Raw genomic sequence first — 12,103 nt, forward strand, 5'->3', positions numbered from 1 at the left:
ATGTCGATTTCTAGGTGAACCAATTTAACTTTTTCCTGTCCTGTCCTCCTTTCTTGACTCACCTTATTATATCCAAGATTATTCTCAGTCAAGCCTCAGCCTTAGATTGCTTCCATCATTCATTATCTTTACTGAACAAGGTAGAGAAAATCATGCAAAAATCATTCAAATCCTATTTCAGATACTTATTAGCTGTGTAACCCTGGGCAAATCACTTAACCCTGATGACCTCAATTTCCTCATCTGTAAAATATGTTGAAGGAAGAAACGGCAAACTGCTCTAGTATTTTTTTCCAAGAGAAACCTAAATGGGATCACAAACTGTGGGACATGATTGAAAAATGACTAAGCATTATCATCCCAATAAATATCTCCACCTTCTCTTTTCACTCTCTTCTTAACCCCTTACATTTTGGCTTCTGGCCCTGTCACTCCACTGAAACAGTTTTCTACAAAGATACCAATGAAAAGTTTAAGAGACAGAGTTGGCAAATAATCAACAAATTGATGGTAAATGGTTTTTCTCTGTAACGAAAGACAAAAGACCATGGAGATCATTGAATGATTAAATACCTTTGGAAAAATGGGTGTCCCTGGCAGACAATCAACTAAGATTGGGGAACAATCAATGAGGAGTAGACATATTAAGGAGCCGGTGGGTCAGTAGTCTTCAACTCCACCTGCTGAGACCTTGATTTGATCATAAGACTCAACCTCCAACTTAAATATTTGTTGAAGTTGTAGGGAGGATGTCTTCATCCTTGATTTTAGCACCTAGCACAGTACTTTGCTCACAGATGGCACAAAGAGGTGTGTGTGTGTGTGTGTGTGTGTGTGTGTGTGTGTGTGTATGTGTGTGTGTGTGTCTGTTTGCATGTACTAAATTCTATAGAAAGGATCTTTGTAAACAGAGCTAATTCATAGAAGATGCTTAGCATTGATGCTCTGACACTCAATGGAGCTTGTTTTAAGAACATACATCTCTCTCTAATCAACATCTCGGGAAGGCAATCTGCTTCCTAGATCTGCCAACTGCCATAACTATACCTCAAGGCTTTTCTTTCAGAGGTTCTACCCTAGCCCAACTCCAGAGGTTCTTCAACCCAAAGTATTCAGGGCCCTACTGGAATAAGTGGTTAGATTATTTTATTAAGCAACTAGAGCTAAGATATTATAGGTGATATTAGACCTGTCTATACCACCTTAGTACCCATTGCCCCTGGCACCATTTCCTTCCTCTGATTAGACAAGGTAGAATGGACATCAAAGAACTTTTCTGAGATCCTCTAAGAGGGGTCAGGGCAGTCACTTCATAATTTCCTATCTGGCATAGAATTTTATCATGTTAAATACCTTCCTTTTCTCTCTCCATCTTAGTTTTTCACTTTTTTATGTGCCATCTCCTTTGTCAGACTGGGAGCTCTTTGAGGGTCAGGACTGTCTTTTGTCTTTCTTTGTATCCCCATCATTTAGCACAATGTTTTAAACATTAGGAGCTTAATAAGTATTTATTGATGATCTAATCTGTTATTCTAAGGCTTAGGTAATACTGTTGCATATTGACTAGGGCTTTAAGTTCTTTAAGTCAAAGGAATGGCTGAGAGGAATTTTCAAATTGCTCCCAGCAAGTAATTCCTTATTCTAGATCCAGCTTTGGTCTTCATTTGGACTAGATCATCTCTAAACTTCCTTCTAGTGTGCTGCAAGATTTTGAGTCCATTAGAAGAAATGGAATCAAAGGATAGAGTTGTTAGAGACTTTAGAGATCATCTAGTTCAATCTCGTTTTAGAGATGAGGAAACTAAGTGGATATGAAATGATTTCCCAATCATAATTCTTTTTTAAAAATTTATTTACATAAATAAAATCTTTAATTAAAAAATTTATTTACTTTTATTTTTTCCAATTATGTGCAAAGATAGTTTTCAACATTCATCTTTTTGCAAACTTTTAAGTTCCACATTTTTCTCCTACTCTCTCTGTCCCCCCCCAAAGGCAGAGAACAATCTGATATTGTACATATATAATCACCAAACACAATTTTTTTTTTTTTTTTTTTTTTAGGTTTTTGCAAGGCAATAGGGTTAAGTGGCTTGCCCAAGGTCCCATTTGAACTCAGGTACTCCTGATTCCAGGGCTGGTGTTGTATCCACTGCACCACCTAGCTGCCCCTATACCAATCACAATTCTTACTAGCAGAGCTGAGATTCCAAATTGTGTTTTTCAAATCCAGTTTACTTTGTTTGTTTTGGATGGCATAAGTAGAAACAATGTATATAATTTAAAATTAAAACCAAAATTTGATTATTTAAAATCAACTAAAAATCAGATAAATTTAATCAGGCAATTAAATTAGATTAATAATAAGTATTATATAACATAATACTATAATATAAAACAATAATAATACATTTATTTTAAAAATTAACTAAAATTAAAATTTAAAAGGTGGAGGCAGAGTCTAACCCTAAATAAGCAAGAACTAAGACAAATAACATTTCTCAATACTGGAAAGTAGAGAGATACCTGAAAGTATTAAAATAAGGAATATATAACTATCTCAGAAATCATGTATATAATTTGATATAGGTTGGCAGGATGGATTTTCTAATTATAGCTCAGATCTCCTGATTCAACATCAGCCCAGAACCTCCAGATGGAGCAGCCAAAGAGTAGTTGGAGGTAAGAGCTCTGATCTGCTCTTTGGGGAGTCTGGAAAATGATAGTTATAATAATGGTTTAAATTTATACAGTGGGGGTGTCTAGGTGGCGCAGTGGATAGAGCACCAGCCTCACTTAATAATGACCTAGCTGTGCGGCCTTGGGAAAGTCACTTAACCCCATTGCCTTGCAAAAAAAACCCTAACAAACTTATACAGTACTTTAAGATTTTGAAACGCTTTACACAAATGACCTTATTTGATTCTCACAATAATTCTATGAATGAGATACTACAACCTTAATTTCATTGATGAAGAAACAGGCTAGAAAAGTGTGACCTGGTGCCAAACACACAGGAGTCTACACTGGGATTTGAAATTTTTTTTTTATTATCCAGAATTATTATCTAGCATTTCCAAAGAGAAAATTGTCTCTCTAGTGGAGCAAAACATATTGCCATAGGGGCGGCTAGGTGGCGCAGTGGATAGAGCACCGACCCTGGAGTCAGGAGGACCTGAGTTCAAATTCAATCTCAGACACTTAATAATGACCTAGCTGTGTGGCCTTGGGCAAGCCACTTGCCCCATTGCCTTGCAAAAAAATAAAAATAAAAAAAATAAAACTAAAAAAAAATCATTTCTAAAAGAGCTAAAGAAAAAGGTTTTTTAAAAAAATAGGGGGAAAATGATCAAATAAGGGAGGTAGAGGAAAAAGAGCTACACAGGAAAATTGTGGTAAAAGTGGCACAAAATTTCACTGAAGAAAATAACTCCTTAAAAATTAGAATTAGTGGGGCGGCTAGGTGGCAAAGTGCATAAAGCACCGGCCTTGGAGTCAGGAGTACCTGGGTTCCAATCCGGTCTCAGACACTTAATAATGACCTAGCTGTGCGGCCTTGGGCAAGCCACTTGCCCCATTGCCTTGCAAAAACCTAAAACAAAACAAAACAAAACAAAAACAAATTTCTGTAGGCCTCGGGTTTCTTGTGCATCTCATATCCATCCTCTTTCCGTTTGCAGAAACTTCGTCCTTCTGTTCCCACCGGCTTCTCCCGGTGAGCGTTCAGACTACAAACAGAGGCTTGATTTATTGCCCTGTGACTACCCGGCCTTAAGAAAAGGACGGAGAGATGTGAGTAATGCGGCATAAACTGAAAAGCTCGTGGTCAGCACGCGGCCCGCCCAGAACCGGATGCTAAATATTTGGCAGCGCGCGGGAGGCAGTGCCGGGCGCCCGCACGTGTCGCTGTCTCCCCGAGCGGACTCCACTTCCCAGCATGCTCCGGGGCGCGGAGAGCGGCGCCTCGCCGACGTGCGCGCGCTCGCCGCGCCTCCGCAAGCCCCGCCTCCCGGGCTCGCCGGCCGTTGGTCGGCGCCGCCGCGTCCCCGCGCCGGGCCCGCCCCCTTCTCCGAGCCGAGGCCGAGGCGCAGCGGGAGAGGGCCCGGGCGGCCGGACGCCGGCGACTGGGCGGGCGGCCAGAGGGAGCCGGGCGACGTGGAAAGATGGAGGACTGAGCGGGCGCGCGCTTCCTGGGCCGGCGGCGGCCCCAGCCTCCGTGGTGGAGCCGGGCCGAGTCAGGTGAGCAGGCCCGCCGAGGGGGTCCGGGAGCCGCCGCCGAGCGGGGCGCGCCGGGGAGGCCCGGGCGCGGGGGGCCATGAGGGAGCCGCGGGGCGGCCGCGCGCGGCCGTGGGGGAGCCGAGGAGGGGGTGACGGCGGCGGAAAGTTGGGGGGCAGCCTTTGGCGCGGCGCCTGCCCGGGGGGTCGGCGGAGGCTTGTGCCGAGGACAGCGTGGAAAAGGTGGTCCCGCCCGAACCGCGGCAAACCGCGAAGCCCCGAGGACCGCGGCAGCCCGTAAACTCGGAGCTGGCCGAACCGGGCACGGGCATCCCGCGTACTACACATTTTCTGCTTTAAAAGAAGAAAAAGGTTTCATTGAATCATTTCCCGGCCCCTCTAGTTGCTCTTGCCAGCCTTATTGCTTCATATTCTTTGTCTCCATAGCCTCTGAGGTCAAGAGCTCTGAATCACTTTTTTTAAGTAGTCTTGGGTGTGAAACAGAACTGTCACATATTGTCATGAAATACAAGTAGTTGGGTGCTTTGGTTGTTCCTTTCTATCTTAGACTAATTGTATATGGCGTTTCATGTTCATTTTTCTACAGATGCGTTTAGAGATAAATATTGTGGATGATATTTCTTTCATTCCTGTTTTGTAATGAAAGTGTCATCTTTTAATTTGAGTAATAGATAATGGGAATTGCCAAAGCTAGGAAAAGCAGTTTTCATTTTGTAATATGTTTTAGAGAAAAAGAATGAGGAAAACTCTGGAATTTATAAATTTTGATTTTATATCTAGCATTAATACATGTGTTATACATTCTCAAAAATTCCTGGGTTGCTCTCTACCAGAGATGAGATAGGAATGATAAGATAACTTGTGTAGTTACAGTAGGAATGCCCTTTCAAACAGAATGAGATGAGACATTAACTTCTTCAAGTTTCCCAAACTGACCCATACTTGAGGATTACTTTGGTCCTGAAAAGCCGAGTGGAATGATGAACATCAATCAGCTTCTTTTGCTTTATTGGGCATGGAGAATATTCATTTACTCTTAAAGGTGACAAGATTCTTAAAAGGTCATCTAGTTCTTTGCTCTTCTGTCTGATAAACCTGCACTTTCTATTTAGTGTCACTTGTCTGTCTTAATCTTAAAAATCTTCAGGAACTCAGTTCTTTATAGTTTCAGGAGTCAATTTCAGGACTTATCTTTTCATCAGGAAGTTTTTACCCTGAGTTTTTTTGTTTCAGTGTTTGCTGCTTCTAATTCTTCCATTAAAATATCTTGTACTTCTGTTCCTTCTCTGTTCTTCCTGGCTGTCATCACTTTAGTCACTCCTCTAAGTAGAGCTATCAGGCTAATCTTCCTAAAACATTGGTTTCATCACATGGCTGTCTTGAAGCCAATGGAGACTTTCAAGGATCTTTATAATCTGACCTCTCCATACCTACCTTATCTCCTCCTTAACTCTTGTAAAAGTAAACATGCTTTTCAGAGACCTTCTAACCCATCTTCCTCATTTGATTAACCTAAGATTTTGCTTGTTTTCCTTTCTTTTAGGCAGAGCTGTAAATATACATTCTGGCACCTTAGGTAGGCATGAGTTGGTTGGGGAGGAGACTTTAGGAAGAGACCCTGGAGAGATGCCAGAAGGCTAGAGGAAAGAGCAGGGAGGACCTGGACTGTGGAAGAATTCCCAAAGAATTCTGGAAGACCTTGGGATCCTATATCTGGTACATAGTGACCTTTACTTCCATTGTGATATATGTGATTTCTTTGTGAACCATTCACCTTTATTTTTTTATTTTTTTGTTAATTTTATTAAACATATTATTTGAGTTTTACAATTTTCCCTCCAATCTTACTCCCCCCCCCCCCCCAAAGCAATCTGTCAGTCTTTAGTTTGTTTCCATGTTGTACCTTGATCCAAATTGGGTGTGATGAGAGAGAAATCATATCCTTAGAGAAGAGACAAGTCTAAGAGGTAACAAGATCAGACAATAAGATATGGCTTTTTTTCTAAATTAAAGGGAATAGTCCTTGAACTTTCTTCCAACTCCTTAACTGGATACAGATGGTACTCTCCGTTGCAGACAGCCCAAAATTGCTCCTGATTGTTGCACTGATGGAATGAGCAAGTCCTTCAAGGTTGATCATCACTCCCATGTTGCTGTTAGGGTATACAGTGTTTTTCTGGTCATCTCATTCAGCATCAGTTCATGCACCTTTATTTTTGTGAGCCACTTATGGTAGGGTAGAGTCACAGCAGAGGATGGTGACCCTCACTCAGTCTTGCTCTTACCAGCCAATACTCCATCCCTCTGCCCCTCTCCTGCCAGTCCCCAGAAGAACCTAGAAATGGGAGAGGGTGCAAGTGGGAGATTGTGAGTTGTGAGAAAGTACAGAGGTGATATTTATCCTTCATCCTAGGATGAAAAGAGAACCTAAGGGCAGTGAGGGGCAGTGAAGTATCTTGTCATAAGAGAACTGGATCTTTAAAGGTTGGGGAGAGTGTCTGAGAAAATGTGTATGTCAGGAACTGTCATGGGACTGGTAGCAGACCACCAGACAGAGAGCCCACCTGAAGAGTGCCTAGATGAGAGCTGTGTGCTTCTAAATGGAACAGTGCTCTGGGTATTCTGTCTTAGGATGGTTTTCTTTGCCTAGAGGTAAGGTAGCCTAGTGGAGAAAGAACCTGGTCTGGGATTGGGAAGACTGAGTTCAAACTCAACCTAACTAGGTGACCTAGGATAAGTCATGCCACCATTGCCTCAGTTTCCTCATCTGAAAACGGGGATAATAAAGCATCTACCTCCCAGAGTTGTTGTGAAACTCAGTGAGATCATGTCTGTAAAGTACATAGTGCAGTGCTGGCACTCACTGGTGCTTAATAAAGACTTATTACCTTCCCCTCCCTTCCAAAATCTATCCATTATTTCAAAAGGCAACTTGTACCCTACTTTTTTCTATAAGGTCATTAGATTACTTCAAGCTATAGTGAACAACCCATCCTCTGAGGTTATTGTTAATTTCCCTTTTTTTGACCTTTATTTATAGAGGATGTTCCAAAAGTCTTAGCAAAGTTTTGAGCATTACTTATTCAGTTTTATTTAACTTATTTATATTTATTTATAAATAACATGTATTATTAAGTTTATTTAAGATTTAATAAGTAAGGCTTAAAATTTCTTTTTTTACTACTTTTCATGATTTCATAATATATATATGTTTTATATTTCCTTCATTTCCCCTCTCCCCTCCCACCATGCTGTACAAATTGGAAACACTAAATAATTTCTTGTTGAATGGATATATGAATCCCAATATCATAGTTGTTCCCCTAAATCCTTCTCTCTCCCCCCTATCAAAACTTGTTGAATCATGCCTATCTCCCATAAAAAAAAAATACCTTTGCATGAATTGCTATAGAATGTCTTTTTTTTTTTTTGGTCATTCTGCTTTTCATAGAAAACATTTAATTTGTCAAGGTCATCTTGAATTCTTGTCCTGTTTCCTAAAAGATGTTAATAACTTCCCAATTTGGAGCCATTTACATACTTGAAAGTATGCTTAATTCCATCCTCTAGGTAAAAGAAGAAATATCTCTTGTAAACTGGATCACTTTGAACTTGAATTCAACACTATACAAAGGAGGAGCACCTCTTGATATGTATTCCCTGACTTGTTACTGAAGCATTAGTCTTCATTCTATGGATATGATTTTTTACTTAATGTCTGGTTTGTGAGGTCCAGATTATTTGTCACTGATTTGTGGATTATAAGTGTCATGTCAAAAATATTCATAGCAGCCCTGTTTGTGGAAGCAAAGAACTGGAAATCGAGTGAATGTCCATCAATTGGGGAATGACTTTACAAATTATGGTATATGTATGTTATGTTGTTTCTATTAGAAACCAAGAGGAATGGGATTTCAGAGAAGCCTGGAAAGACTTGCATGAACTGATGTTGGGTGAGAGGAGCAGAGCCAGAAGAACATTGTATTCCCTAACAGCAACATGGAGTGATGATCAGCCTTAATGGACTTGTTCATTCCATTAATGCAATAATCAGGGACAATTTTAGAGTACCTGAGAATACCATCTGTATCAAGAGAAAGAACTGTGGAATTTAAACAAAGACCAAAGTCTATTACCTTCAATTTTATTTTATTTTATTTATTTTTTGCTAGGCAGTGGGGTTAAGTGGCTTGCCCAAGGCCACACAGCTAGGTAACTATTAAGTGTCTGAGGCCGGATTTGAACTCAGGTACTCCTGACTCCAGGGCCAGTGCTCTATCCACTGCATTATCTAGCCACCCTTTTGTCTTCAATTTTTAAAAAAATGTCTATGTGTACTACATAATTTTGCTATCTCTAATATTTTATTTTCTCCTCAAGGATATGATATCTCTCTCAACACATTCAATTTCAATCAATGTATACCATGGAAACAATGTAAAGATTATCAGATTGCCTTCGGTGGGGGGGGGTAGGGAAGGGAGGGTGGGGGGGAATAAGTATAAAATTCAAAACCTTATAAAAATGATAGGTAGAAACTACTATTGCATGCAATTGGAAAACAAATAAAATATTAAAAAAACCAAGTGTCATGTCAGACAAAAGAAAAAAATCTTATATGTGTTTACAAATTGGGTTATTTTAGTACCTTTATAATTGTTGGCTTTAAATTGATTTATAACTTCAGAAATTATATTCATTCCCCTTTAAAGTGATTTAAAAATTGACCATCTTTTTTTGTCTCCACTCTTGATTTTTTTTTTTTTGGCAAGATAGTGGGGTTAAAGTGACTTGTCCAGGGTTACATACATATTTTCCCACGTATAAGATGCACTCTTTTTCAAAAAATTTGGGGTCTAAAAACTGGGAGTGTCTTATACAGTGTTTGTATATTTTTTTACTTGTTTTCCCTGCTTTCTCGTGCTTGTTGTCTTTGCTCTCATTGTTTTGCATTTGTTCCTGGTATATTAGGTTACCTTTTGCTATGTTATAGCCAGAAATGGCTCAGAAAAGATTTTCGCACAGTGCTGAATTCAAATTCAAAGTGATCCAGTTTGCAAAAGTGAATGGACATTGTCCTCCTGAACTTCATTTTGGTCCTCCTCCTACTGAGAAGACCATCTGAGACTGGCTTTGGGAAGAAGAAACCCTACTGAAAACCCCACAGCAGAAGGCCATGAGAGGCAAATTAGCCAAATGGTCTGATCTAGAGAAGGAACTGAAGAGATGGATTGAAGATCAAAGGGCAAGTGGGATTCCTGTGTCCACAAAGATGGTTCAGCAGGAGACAAGAGGAATTACTGATGAAAAAGAAGTGACTATTTTCAAAGGAGGACACAATTGGTACTTCAGGTTCATGAAACAGAATGGACTAATGTGTCCATGCACCAGACTTGCCCAGGATGTGCTTGTGGTTGACCAGAATACAGGCAGTGGAGCAGGCAGAACTTCTCTTAAGACATTGATTCTTCATCAGACACAGATAAGGACAAGCTAATAAATGGGAGTTTTGACAGTGATGAGAAGTTGTATGAATTGTATGGTGAATAAAACATGAATTCAATAACTTTATGTAATACATTTTTTTTCAAATTTCAGGCCTCAAAATTAAGATGTATCTTATACATGGGAGTGTCTTATACATGGGGAAATATGGTAACTATAAAGTGTCTTTGATACGCAGGTCCTCCAGCCTCCAAGGTGGGTACTCCATCCACTTGCCACCTAGCTGCTCCAACCTCTCCTTGATTTTTGAATTGTCATCAGAGTCATCTCTAGGATATAGTGAAGTGGACTAATTACCTGAGATGCTGAAAAGTTAAGGGTTTCTCTCACCTATTGGTGAGGTAAACATGATCTGGAAAAGAAATCCTAGTGAACTAGAATGATCAGGAAAAGGCTTCATGGTAGAGGTAGGATTGGAATTGGTCCTTAAAAGAAAGCATATTCTTAAGTAAAGCATTTTTAAAATTAAAAAAAAAATCCTTCAGTTATCAGTAAAAACAAATATTCAAAGAAAAATGAAATAAGATCTAGAAACAGAAATCTGTAATCTCCAATATACTTACTGTTTGCTAAAAATATGCATAACAAAACCGGTCCATTTGATTTTGACTCTTGACCACCTCCTTTTCCTGAATACTCTTTTTTTTCCCCTTAGCTACCAGACTTCTTTTTTCTAGTTCTTCCTTTGTCCATTTGACTGCTTGTTTTACTTTTTCCTTGTATCATTTCATTTCCTGCCCCCTCTACTGATTCTTCCTATTTGATCAGTAAAAGCATTTATTAGAGAATCTAGAAATATATAGATAGTTATAATATTTGATCTTAGTAGTTATCAACTTTTCCAAATTGCTCAATTTGATTTCACTTTAGTGAACTTTTCTTTTGTATTATTGACTACATATGATATACTATAAATGGAAGTGGGAAGATTTTAGAAGTGGGAAGAAAGGGGATTGAATAAAACCTCTTTTAGAAAGTGAGACTTGGACTGAGCCTCTGAGCTGTTATATATTTCCTTTCTGGATATTTCTACCTCAGAATGTCTAATACAGAACTAATAATCTTTTCTTCTAAAGCCATTCCTCCTGAAACCTTTCCTAATTCTTTTACTGATACTATTCTCTTTAAAGTCACTTAGATTTGAAACTTCCCTTTTCTTGAAGTTATGAGAGGGACCTAGGTTTGAAATTGGCTTAGCTGTGTGCCTCTGGGCAAATCACTTAACTTTAACTGAATGACAGTTTCCTATTTCTAAAACAGGAGTAATAATACCTGTAGCAGTATGCCTCATAGGATTAGGATCCAATAATTTTATATAGTTAAAGTGCTTTTTAAAGCTTAAAACTTTAAACATCTGATTTATTATTGTTGTTATTATTGTTCTTATCTGATCGTTGTCACTTTCCACACATAATCAGTGAGCAAGTCTTATTGGTTCCACCACCACAACTTTTCTCACATCCAATACCTTCTCTCCAGTCTTTGCTGATATGTTTATACAGTTCCTTATCTCCTCTCATTTGGGACTATTGCAGTAGCCTCCTAATTGGTCTGCCTGCCTCATGTCTTAATCGATTCTACACATAATTCATGCAGATACTCTTAAATCTGATTATATTACAGGTCAGATTATATCATTTGTATTAGTGCCTGGATGCATCTGTGTACTAGGGCCTCGGATCATTCTGGTCCACAGTAGGTACTTAACAAATACTGCTGTTTAAGTCCTAATCAGCTTTTCATTTTCTTTCACAGCCTTCTCCCTCCTCTAGAATATCTCTCATGTACCCTTCTCCCTAGTTACATTACCACCACCCTAGTCTAGGCCCTTAGTACCCCTTCTTTCTATTGTGATAGATCCCTGATTAATCTCTCTTCACCTCTCCACTTCAAAATGATCTTCCTTAAGCACAACTATGATCATATCACTCTCCAACTTGAGAAATGGTAGTCCTTTCCTTGCCTGTAGGATAAAATATAAACTCTTTAGGTTGGCATTTAAAACCCAACTTTTTTTTTACTCCTATTTATGCATTCTCCATGGCATCCAAACTGGCAAAGTTGCTGTTTACTGAACTTTGCTTTTCATATGTCACATGCAGGTTTCCTCTAAGACCTGGAATTTACTTCCTCTATAGTAGAGTCCTTAGCTACTTTTCATGGTTCAGCTCAGGTTCACTTTTGTTGCAGAGGTATTTTTCCTCCTCAAGTTAAACTGTATTTTAAAATTTGTTTTAAACCACTGAATTCCTCTATAGGATATAAATTCCTGTCTCTATTCTTTGAAGATAGAGTATTTCTTCTTTGTACATCACCATTTAGAACAGTGTCTTATATACAATAGGCACTTAATAAATGCTGA

The 12,103-nt window shown here is 39.2% G+C and overlaps 1 protein-coding gene across 3 annotated transcripts in view; it reads left to right on the forward strand.

Moving 5' to 3' along the window:
* Positions 1–4,020: 4,020 nt before the first annotated feature.
* DYM (dymeclin) overlaps positions 4,021–12,103 on the forward strand; it is a 619,494-nt gene continuing 611,411 nt past the window's right edge. For 2 of the 3 annotated variants that reach the window (XM_074206161.1, XM_074206162.1), the window contains exon 1: positions 4,023–4,239. The gene's annotated coding sequence lies outside the window, so the exon portion shown is untranslated. Of the gene's footprint in view, positions 4,240–12,103 lie in introns of all 3 variants that reach the window. The other variant, XM_074206163.1, reaches the window with a different exon arrangement.

This window comes from Macrotis lagotis, chromosome X (genome assembly GCF_037893015.1).
Source record: "Macrotis lagotis isolate mMagLag1 chromosome X, bilby.v1.9.chrom.fasta, whole genome shotgun sequence".
Classification (NCBI taxonomy): domain Eukaryota; kingdom Metazoa; phylum Chordata; class Mammalia; order Peramelemorphia; family Peramelidae; genus Macrotis; species Macrotis lagotis.